This window comes from Orcinus orca, chromosome 4 (genome assembly GCF_937001465.1).
Source record: "Orcinus orca chromosome 4, mOrcOrc1.1, whole genome shotgun sequence".
NCBI lineage: Eukaryota > Metazoa > Chordata > Mammalia > Artiodactyla > Delphinidae > Orcinus > Orcinus orca.
Window position 1 is genome coordinate 75,977,455 of NC_064562.1, and position 12,121 is coordinate 75,989,575.

A 12,121-nucleotide genomic window follows, 5' to 3' on the forward strand; every position below is an offset into this window, starting at 1 on the left:
CTTTAAATATTTGAAAGGCTATCATATGGTTTACACAAAATTATCAAAATTAAGAAACTTGAACTTATTTAAAACCATTATTTGTTTTTATAATATCACTTATCTCATCTTGGTGTTGCACAGTCTTATTTATCCTATTCTTTTCATCTTGCTCAGTAATCTAATTTTGTTAATTTAAAAAACAACCTTCTAGGCCAACCACTACAATCATATTCCACGAATTGTAGATTATTAAAAAGACCCTTAATATTATTGGCCATTTAAGGAGGTCACAAAGTCGAGGAGGAGAAGTGCCTGGATTCCTTTTCTTCCCTCTAGTGCTATAAGTCTCTTTCTCTCTGAGTTTATTTAGTGAGTGAGTGCTGCCAAGATCTTCCAGTTTGGAAATTGGAGATACTTAATTCTTGAGCACATGGCTCAAAAACTTTAACATTTTAAATTTGGCATAAACCTCAGTCTCAGGGAAAAACAGCTGCTTTGCTGAGCATTGGGGTGAAAATGATCATTAAAAAGTTTTAAATAAGTGGAAAATGCTATTCTGCCTGATCATTAGAAAGTTTTGTGAAATGTTAGCAGTTGAGGAAAACCCTACCCCCACCTCATTAGATACTATAATCAATGTGATATGTCAACAGGGAGAACAGAAATACATTCTGTTAAGCATTGTATTAAAACAGAAATTCATAATGTAAGCACAATAATTCTTTGGGATTATTTAGGATTTTTACCTCAATTTGAATATACATTTCACTCTTGAGAGGTACTTAAAAGAAGCCTGTTTGATGTGGTCTTCTGGTATATTTCCCTGGTACCATCATTTCTTTTTTAAATTGAAGTATGTATACTTGACATAAACATTATGTTAGCATCAAGTGTACAGCAAAGTGATTTTTAACTATTGCTGTCTTAAGACATTTACTTTGAAGCATTTATCCAAAACTTGATATTTTGTCATGTAGCAAGCAAGCAAGAGAAAAGAATTTATTAAGTAAAATAAGAATAACATAAAATATTGAGATGAAAAAATAGCGCTTTTCCATTTTCCTTTCTTGTCTCTCTTTTTCTTTCTCCCTTCTCCTCTTCCTCCTTCCTACCTTCCCTCCTTTTCTTTTCTCCTTCTCCATCTTTATTTTAAACTTTAATACAGAGTGGCCTAGAACTTCAGTCCTACAGTAGTCAAACAGAAAAAAAGAGAAAGAAAATGTTAAAATGAGCAGAGACACCTCTGGCCAAGAAATTATATACATAGTATTTATATATAATATATAAAGGTCTCTATAATTTGCTTTCTTGAATATTACCTATAATAAATCTTACATTAGATGGAAATAAGGACATATTTTCATCACTGAGTCAGTTCATTTTATATTTTGGCTATGAGCTTCTTACCCTATAGCCAGCTTTGTTTTGTTTACATTCTTTTGAACATTTCAGGCATTATTCAGATTCTTTACTTAACACTCAGAGAAAAGATTGGTAATTCCTTCTCTGAAATCAAGGCAAATCCACCCACTCTCAAAAAGTGTATGTGGCCTATGAGTACACCATTCAAAGTATAATAACCAGCAAATTTTTAAAAATAGCATATTTACCAAAGAAAAAAGTAATCTCTGCTAACATTTAAATCTGTAATACCTGTTCAGAATATACATTACTGTGTCTTGAATCTTTTTTCTTTCTTTTTTGTTTTAGTATATTCTGGCAAATGATGAAAAACTAGTGTTTACATAATAGTTAAATAGTTAATATGCCCCAATTTTATGGAACAATTAGTTTTGAACATTTGTGTCCCAGACAATCACCTTTTTAAGGAAGATAGATTCTATTTTTATATTCACATCAAATAAGAGCTAAGGTTAAAATATTATATATTTTTTATGTATGTACATATATGTATATGTATACATACCACATATATATGTTGGCAAATCATAAATACCTCACTATAAAGATCCCAATGGAAAAGATAATCCTAAATATTTTTCCTTGGATGGAAATCGTGTCATGATATAACAGTTTATAATATTGTACTTTAATCATTAACTTTTACTTTTCATTTAGGAATAAAAAAATTTCAGTGTATATATTACTGTTTTTCACTATGGTACATTTGGGAAAATAAGTCAACTACGGAGTAACTCTTCCCTTTTATTCTCATTTGTATGTGATGGAAACAGTTATTCAGCAATGTGGCTCTGGAAAACAAGTAGACTCTCCACCATTTGCCTCCTGTGATCTATGTTCTTTTAGAATATATATATATATATATCTTATACTTTAAGAAAGACAAACACACAAAAGATTTCCAAAAAGAGTCAAGTTTCCAGCATTTTTTGAAAGGAAGTTACTTTTCCTTGTTTTCACTGAGTATAAGTTTAACACATCATTTTGGATGCCTTCTATAGCTTATATTTTGCATGGAGAATGTCTCTCACTTCCTAATGATCATCTGATCCCTATCGCCACTTATTAGTGAGAACACTGACCCATTAAGCTTTGCTTTATCCATTGAGAAACAAATAGAATGTTAGTGCAAGCTTTCCGGCCAGAATTTTGAGTTTCAGTTTCATCTGTATTGCCAACATGCTCTAATTAAGAGAATACTTTCATGATTTGTTATTGCTTAAGCTTGTTAGAAAGGTTCTTCAGGTTTTTGTTTTGTTTTATACAGTGGCTAAACAATGATCATAATCTATACTGCTTCCATGGACTCCATTGTTTTATACTATAACTGTTCATAATTAATGAATACATAGAAAGTGGTTAAATTAGCAAGGTAACATAATAGGATGGATCAGACTGAACACAATTCATTCAGTCATCAGTTTGAAGAAGGATTTGCAGCTTAATCAGCTTGGGTCCACGGATTGATCTAATGAGAACAGGGCTCAACAAAGACCCAATTATCTCAAAATGATCTGCTGGGGACATAGGAACCACTTAGCCAGGTAGAACTTTTGACATTGAGATGGCAAGAAATTAATCATAATAATTACTATTACTATTATTATTATATAAACACACACATATATATAAACCATGTATCACTCTACATAGAATATACATAGACTATACTATATATTTTATATACTATATATAATATATACATAATATATGTATTTTTTGAATAGATACTATATATACAGAGATATCTATAAATGGATAGACTTATATATATATAACATATGTTATATATATACAGTGTGTATATATATATATACAGTGTGTATATATACATATATACAGTGTGTATATATATATATTTATATATATATATACTTAAGCAACTCTTCAAGCCATTTCCTTAAGATGCTTCATATCCCCTCTATGAGACAAGAATTTTTATTCCTCTTTTAAAGAATGAACTTGTTGCTTTAATTTTTCAAAACATAAATTTGTACTTCAATAACTGATAATATTTCCAAAAATTTCAACATCCTTTTTCAGTTATGGAACTTGTACTAGTATAAATGCTATGACAGAAAATCCCAATCTTGAACTTAGCTATAAAATATAAGAAAGTATTACATGATAACACATTATATTAAGCTCAGATGTGTTCATTATAGTTTTGAAGATTGAAGGTCTTGCATTCTGATTAATATTGTTTTATATTGTATGCTATGATCTACAATAGATAAAATATATGCGGCTTACTGAATTTATTTTATAAAATATCCATAATTTTGGCTATCATCTAATACAAGGTAGTTAAATCTAATCAGCATGTTTCATTATCTTTCTCATAAAATAATTCTACAAAATAAATGTAGGGTACCTAATCCAAACTCTCTGAGGCTGTGGAACTGAAAAATATTTTTAGCATACAGTTAATATATGCAAAAATTATTGTTTTGTTAGCAATATATCCATCTGTATTATAAAATTTTTCCACTTAATTTCAGAAAATCCATAGAAATGTTACAAACTTTGCTACAAAATTGGCATGAACAAATACTATCAAAAACTATTTTATGATTTCAAATTTAATATTTGATCCTGCATGTAAAATAAATTACTTTTATTGTATGAAACAATTTTTCTTCACAGATATTTATGTGTGAAATTAAATATTTCATACATTCAATAATTTTATAATTTTAGAAACAAGCCACTCTGAAGTGCACTAATCAACTTTTCCATTTGTGTGAAAGCTAATTCTTTAATGGGCAGTAATAATTTTCTCTGCCTAATGAGTCATCATGCATGCCCTGCATATTGAGGGCTTAAAATACTCCTTATTTTCATCATCATCAATGTTGGACTGCGACTTTCAGCAAAAAAATTTTTATCCTTTGAATTAGATATTTAAATACTTCTCTTTATGTTAGCTACAATGTTAAATATTAACATAATTTTGCCCTCCAAAAGGCCGGCCATATCCTCATGAATTCATGTTCTTCTGAAAGTGCCCTTGTTTGTTATTTATTAATTCTCATTAAAAGTCTGCTAGAGTGGTAGAGATGGGACCAAATTCTTGAGATAGAAGTGAAAAATAACACATATTTTTAATGACATTTGTATAAGGATGCAATAAAGCAAAAATAAGTCACTCCAAATATTAACCATAGTGTATAAATTTATTTGCATACTGATAAATTTAGTATTTTTATAAATAGAAGTGAAGCCACTGTGATTTTCACATGGAAAAACTGTGAAACCAGAAACTGCAAAAAGCAAACTATTTTTCTAAAATTGTAGCATATTATCATAATCATGTTAGAGCAAATATGAAATATGAAAGATATTTATTCTCAATGAGACAAATAGAAGACTATTCTCTAGGAAAATATTATTTGTAAGGAACAAAATGGAATACATTATAAAATGTAAGTAAATGAGCATATAGTATAAAAGTAAAACTTTTCTTTCAGTTAAACAAGTTTTCATCCAGATTTGATATCCAGATATATTATACACTCATTGAACTTCTGATAGGAATATCTGACCCTGAGTTGACTCTAACTGCATCACGCTCTCTCTCTGTCAGGTAAAACATTAAGTATGAAACAGAAGGGATGCAAGTCATTTATTTTTCAAGAATATTCAAGCCCTTAAAAACAGAAAAGTAGAAATGATGTTTCTAGGACATGTGGCAGTGGAATTAACATTTTGAGTTGAATAATAGGCAGTTAAAGGGAGATTGGCAGTCTCTAAGAACAAATTTAATTTTCTGGGAGTTGTACAACTAATGATTTACAGTCTTGGTTTTGTCTTCCCATGGATATAATTTTCAAATTAATTCCATTCTCTGCTACTTTAGTGTTTGATCTGGATAAGTAGATAAATTTGTTGCACTGTGATCAATCATAATGATTTTTATCAATAATTTTGTGTTTCATGGCAAACTCTCTGTTAAATATAACTACAAATTAAAAAGAAAACCAAAACAAAAATAAAAACAACTATCAATTTGGGAAAATGTTACCCTGCTGTGGCTAATATGATAAAGCAGCATCACACAGATTTGGTGGTGCCTTCTGGCCATGTATACTTGCTTCTCATGGATATATAAAGTTTCAGATACAACACAAGTTTTTGAAAGGAATTTATTCTGTAACATGAAAAAATGAACAATTTCTTTATTGACCATAATAATCTTTTGAGAAGAGCATGTGTCCTTTCCTGCATTTTAATAACTCTTTTAGTTCCAGGAAATATTTAGTTCACCATCTATTATCTCATCATATATGTTTCATCATTCCACAGATATGTGGTTAGAAAAAAGGATTGCTAACTGAATTTTCTTCAAGAAATATTTTTACTTATTTCCCCTAACTCCTCCATAGGTACCCCACTACACTCTTTCTCAGTATGTTAGAGGATTTCCCATGAACCATATTCACTAATAGATTTATGCTGATTGAGACCTCTTCCAGAAGAACTTTTTGATTTCAAGCTCCCAACTCCATGTCTCTCATCTCCCAATTTAGCGTGTTGGAGTTGGAAGATGGAAGATGGTAATATTAGCTTTTGCATTTATAAAGCCTAAAGGTTTAAATTTCTGCAGTTCTTGGCATATGTTAATTACTTGAAAGAGAAATTTCCCCCAATATGGCTTCTGTCTTTCCCACCTTAGCATTCTCAACTCTATCTCCATTAGTACTTCTCTTTTCTCCATATACGAACACTTCCCACCTAAGCACGTATCACAATTTTAGGTGTGCTTCAACACATAATTATCCTTTTGAAAAACAGCTTTAAAAAACTTAGAATACATTTGCAACTAGATGATGAACAAGGAAAAAGTTATTTCTGTTACAATCTAAAACGGTCTGAAAGTGATATAAAAAATATCAGAAACCAGTCTTAAAAATTGTCTATTTCAAAAAAAAATTAATTTGGGAATGTATAAATTAATTCAAATATTTAATTGTCTTCAGCCAAACTGTGTTTGCTTATATTGCATTAAGTATGTCTCCTTCTAAATGTGCATGCAGTGAGCCACACAATTATAACAAATTCCCCAAAATATGTATTCTTAAACCCCAGTTCTATAAGGTCAGCAAACTATGGCCAGCAGGCCAACCTTCTGTTTTTGCAAATGGAATATTATTCAAACAAAGCCATGCCCATTCATTTACCTATTGTCTGTGGCTGCTTTCCTAGTACAACAAAAGAGTAGTTGCGATAGACACCTTATGGTCTGCAAAACCTTTACTATTTGCTGTCTGGCCCTTTAAGAAAAAGTTTGTTGCCGAATAAAATATTTTCCTGATGGCAGTTCCTCAAATAATTTATGCTACAATATATGTTGATTTTCTACCCCACGTGCTGTGGGGTAGAAAACCTCTGACAACACAGCTGCAGCAGAAATTCCTGAGTTTTCTATGTGGCCAGTGCCTCTTCAAGAACTCTCCACAATCCACCCACTGATGATTCTCCTTCTGAGATTCTTATTCCACACATCCTGCTAAGTGTGCAATGTGATACTAACACTCCACAGCCAGTTGGATAGAAATATTACCTCAAGTAGATAAGTCCAATTTTCTTCCTCAAGTAATATAAAATCAGTTAATTATCCATGAGTATAATTGACCTGTATAGTGATGTGTGCTTTAAGGCTGAAGTTGCCATGTCAAGAATGCAATTTTGAACTATACATGATATCGAACAAATGGAGAGAAATATCTGCAGAAAAAAAGTAGAAGCAAAAGATACTCAAAAGAAGCAGAGAAGGGGAATTTACAAAAAGAGAAGAGACTCTGCCTTGATTCTGAAAAATTACTAGTTCAAGTTTTTTGAGTCCCATCTATTATATTCAAAGAAATTTGAAGGTACTACATCCATAAACATGAAAAGGACATGACTTAAAATTGGATATTTAAAAAAAGTTTTGATAAATTATAAATGCAATGGTTAAATAAAAATAATCCATAAATATTGGGGAGATAAAGAACACACAACAGGGAAAGAATGAGAAAGAAAAGAGGAGAGGAGAGGAAAGAGGACACATTATAAGGCAGGAAGAAGAGACATAGAGAAACATTTTAGAAGATCCAATATTCACATTATAGGAGTTCCAGAAAGAGGTTACCCAGAAAATATATAAAATCAGATTTTAGTTGGACCAGTTCACCAAGGTATATTTTTTGGCTTACTCTTCCTGAAATCTGAAAATTCCTGGAGCAAACACGTTACCTTGACTTCATGTCTTCTTTGGGTTATTGATTTGAAACTCATCTTTTTGGTATGGCCTTCTCTTGGTTACCAAATCTAATTAGATTTACTCATGCCAACTCCATCTTCTCAAATCCATGCCAATTTCCTTCACTGTAACCGACCTTCTGAAATTTATGTTTATGTGATCGCGGGTTTGTTTTTATTGATATCTGTTGCCCTCATTCAACTCCACCCTCCATAAGGGTAAGGGCTATCCATCAATTTTCATTGATCTCTATGTTCCACACTTCTCATAAAGCCTAACGCATAATATGGCATCAATAAGCATTTGTTTTATTCATCTTTGCATTCACAATGAAATGTTGACCTATTATAGAAATAATCAGGAATTGCTGAAAGAATTTTTAAATAGGATTTACAAATAACTCTACTATTTAATGTATGTTTTAAAAGATATCTAAAAGACAGTAACTTTTGAGTGGAGGAGCCATTTCTTGTTTGTATTTTATACGTTTGCAATTTAAGCAATGGGCAGAAAAATGACTTAGTTTATGATTTTACACTGAAAAGAATTTTGAAGCAAATGTTACTAAGGAGATAAAGAGTTGGAGTGTTCTCTTCGGCCTATTCTATTTTAAAAGTATTATTTACAACAATCTTATTTCTTATTCTTGGAATATCAGAATTCTCTATTACTCTATGTTTCTCTTTATGTTTTCCCCTATATTAGAGGTGATAATCTGTAATTATTAAGATTGTAGTGATCTTTCAAATGAATGAAAAAAAGGAGTATCATTGCCAAATTATTCAATTTGCTTAATAGGAAAATCAATTTAGTAGCATGCATCTGTTATAAATAGAGTTGCATATTTGGAAACATCAATGCTATCTTGCATGAAATGTGTATAATTACATGTAATTGAATTGACATTGAAGAACAAAAGATTAACTATGAAATGTATGTGTAACAATATATGGTTATTAATGCAATGTTTTGATGATAGAAAAATACAAGAAAGATGAAATAAAATGGATTTGGGGATTTCATTAAATGTAGAAGGAAGTTATTTAGTGAGATGAAGAAATCCCTTATTTGGGGTTCCAGCTCTGTATTCCAGTTTTAATGTATGTTCTGCCAAAGCGAGAACTCTGAGTTCCAGCTTACTTGCTATATGTAAATACAAAGTTAAAATAGGGCAGTAAGAGAAAAAAATTGACCTAAAGTGAAATGTAGCATCGTGTGATCAAGGATATTTTAGAGATGGATGCAAAACTTTAAGCAGAAAGGGGAATGTTTCCCTATTGGGGAATTTGAGACTATTTCATAGAGGACCTTGCATTTCAACTGGGTCTTAAATAATGTATAGGATCTTTCCAGAAAAAAGGGGGTAGAGTTTTAAAGATGAGAGAAAGCATGTGTATAGGAACAGAGTAAAGAAATAGCATATTGAGGACTTTTATGAGTGTGTTTGGAGAACCTAAAGGATTTGGTGAGTGTAATATAGGGTATATAGTGTGGGAATGAGAGAAGATAAAGCCCCATGGCATGACTATGAAAAACCTAGAACAAGTAAGGAAATGCACAGTCCTCAGTTGGAATGAGCATTTTATTTTTCTTTAAAGTGTAATGCCTCTGAAAACCTTGGAGGGCTGGAAAGATCAGGAGAAAAGAGTTAATGGAGGCAGGGACATTAGTCAGAAGGCTGTAGCAAGAGTCGAGAGGAAAGCGGTTGTGGTCTGATCAAGGCAGAGGCACACACAGTTTATTGTTAAGAGATCCATTCATTAGGAGATCATTCAGAGAGAAAGCTAGAAATATACAGTCATCAGTTTTACTCTCAAAACTGATATCAAAACTGGGTTCTTACCTCATATCAAGATTGGGTTTTTACTTCATATTTCTCTAGCCTTCTAATTGGCAACAACAACAAAAACGTTTTCTTCAGGGTGATACAGAAACAATTTCCAATGGCATTACCCATTATCTAATGTAACATTATGAATCACAGCTATAGTTGTCTTTTTTATTGTTTAAATATTTCCTACTGTAGAAAATATATTAATAAATGTCTTTGGAATGAATGAGTAGATAAACAAACTTGACATCAAATTTCATGTATTGAAGTGAAGAAAATAAATGGCTATTATAGTAAATGACTAAATAAGATATACTTAATTTATGTTTTTATCAGTAGTGTATTATTATATATTATGTATTTATTTTGTTCATATTTCCTATTTTTGTTTATTAACATGATTGTTGATGCAATTCCTATTGTGATATTATTACTTTCATGGTACTTTTTTCTTCTAAATGTGATGTAAATTAAGCACTGCCAAATAAAATGAAATACATTTTACACTTCCCCATGGCAAACCACCCTCCATAGGTTCTGGTTTCAAACGCTCAAGTACTTTCTCAAAATAACAAAAACAAATGCTTTTCTTTATCATTAACTTTTCAAAGCCTGCTGACTTTTGTGAAATCACTGCAGCTAGGCTCAAATGGTGTATGAAATGAAAATTTCCTATCTAGCCACTGCACATAGGAAACGTCATGACAATGTCTTACAATCAATGTTCTGCTTAGTTATTTTTTTGTAATACTGAGGTCATGAAGTAAAACAAACTTACTGAAGAAGAAAAAGGGGCAAGTGAAACTTTTCTTCAAGTGTCATTTTGATTTACCCCTCTACTGTATATGCTTAATTGGAGATATTTGATCTACTTGAAATAACTGCTTTCAACTGAGCATTCAAGGATGCTCCAATCCCAAATATTGAATATGTGCTAGAAATCTGTATATAAAAGTTTCCTAACTGATGAACACCAGCCACAATGGTTATGTTGAAATTAATACCTCCATGACTCATAGAAGGTTCTGCCCTTATTTGTCTTTTGTATACTCATAACAGCAGCTTTGGAAAGTAGGCGTACTTCCTGATGTATGTCTATTGCTTTTTATGTTAAATGTCATGCTGGTAAAATGTGGATAAAACTGACTTGGTTTATAAGGAGATATGACAACCGCTATAGACACAAAACACAAAACATAAACTTCCACATAAAAGTGTTTCTATTTCCTCTTGTAGTACTCATTTTATTTTCCTTTCATCCATATAACTAGAATGCACTGATATATAGCAGAGATGTCATATTCCATTTTTAATATGTGCCTTTCCAAAAAAAATACATAGGCATGCCATACATTCGTCCCTATATTTGCTCCTTTTCTTTTGAATTGCATTTGCTTTACTTTCAAAGCATTTAGAGAGAGTTCATTTTTGCCTTTTCTAAGCCAGTGTAAGTATAGGTGCAGGGATGACAGAATGGAGCATTCATTCCTTCAACAGATATTCATTAAGAACTTCATCTGTGTCAGTCATTATTTTATGCACCAATAGATGCTAGAAAGGTGGTATTAAGCATTACTTGAGTATTGTTCCTAATCTTTTTTTGTATTTGACAATAAATAAGGAGGAAAAATAAGCATTAGCCTGTTTACCTATGAGTTGATTTTATGTGTACTTTTTGTTTGTATTTTTCTGTGTGTGTTCTGTGGACCTAGAACAAAGGACCAAGACATGGGTAATCCAGGATTGCCAAACCAGTTATATTAAGTCTAATTCTAAGACCATAGTTTTGAATTCAGAGGAAATTACCTATACAAATTATGGTATAGGCACATCTAGGTGCCTATAGATTCTTAGACAAGAACCTATATCATTTTGTGATATTTTATATTATTAGTTCAAGGAGGACTGGGCTCAGAATCATAAAACATGATTTAAATTTCTGGTTTTCCACTTACTATGTGATTTTGCATGAGTTAGTTGTTCCTTGTGAGTAGCACTATGTTGATCAAATATGAAAACATTATATTCTGGAATGTACCTTATAAATTGTATTAGTTTCCTAAGGCTGCCATAAAAAGTACCACAAATCGCAGAGATTAAATCACCAGATATTTATTTTCTCACACTTCTTGAGGCTAAAAATACAAAATCGAGGTGTCAGCAGGGCCATGCGCTCTGTGACTCCTGTAATAGGATCACCCCTTGCTCTTCCTAGCTTCTGGTGGTCTGCTAGCAATATCTGGTGTTCCTTGGCTTACAGGTGCCTCACTCCAATCCTGTCTTCACATGGCATTCTCCCTGTGTCTCCCTTTCTTCACATGGCCAACTTCTCATAAGGACACAAATCCCATTGGGTCAGAGGTCTGCCCTGCTGTAATATGACTTCATCACAACTCATTAAAACTGCAACCACCCCTTTTGCAAATAAGGTAACCTGATGAGGGTAAAGAGTTCAACATAACCTTTTTGGAGGGACACAATTCAAACAATAAAATAAATATTTAAATACTATACAGATTGCTAGTAGCTAAATTCTGACAATTTATGGCTAAAATTGACTTTTTTCTCCTATTAGAAAAAAGCACCCATAGCTACCCGTGGATTTACTCAGAGTAAAGTAAAAAGATAGTGTGCCAAATGAA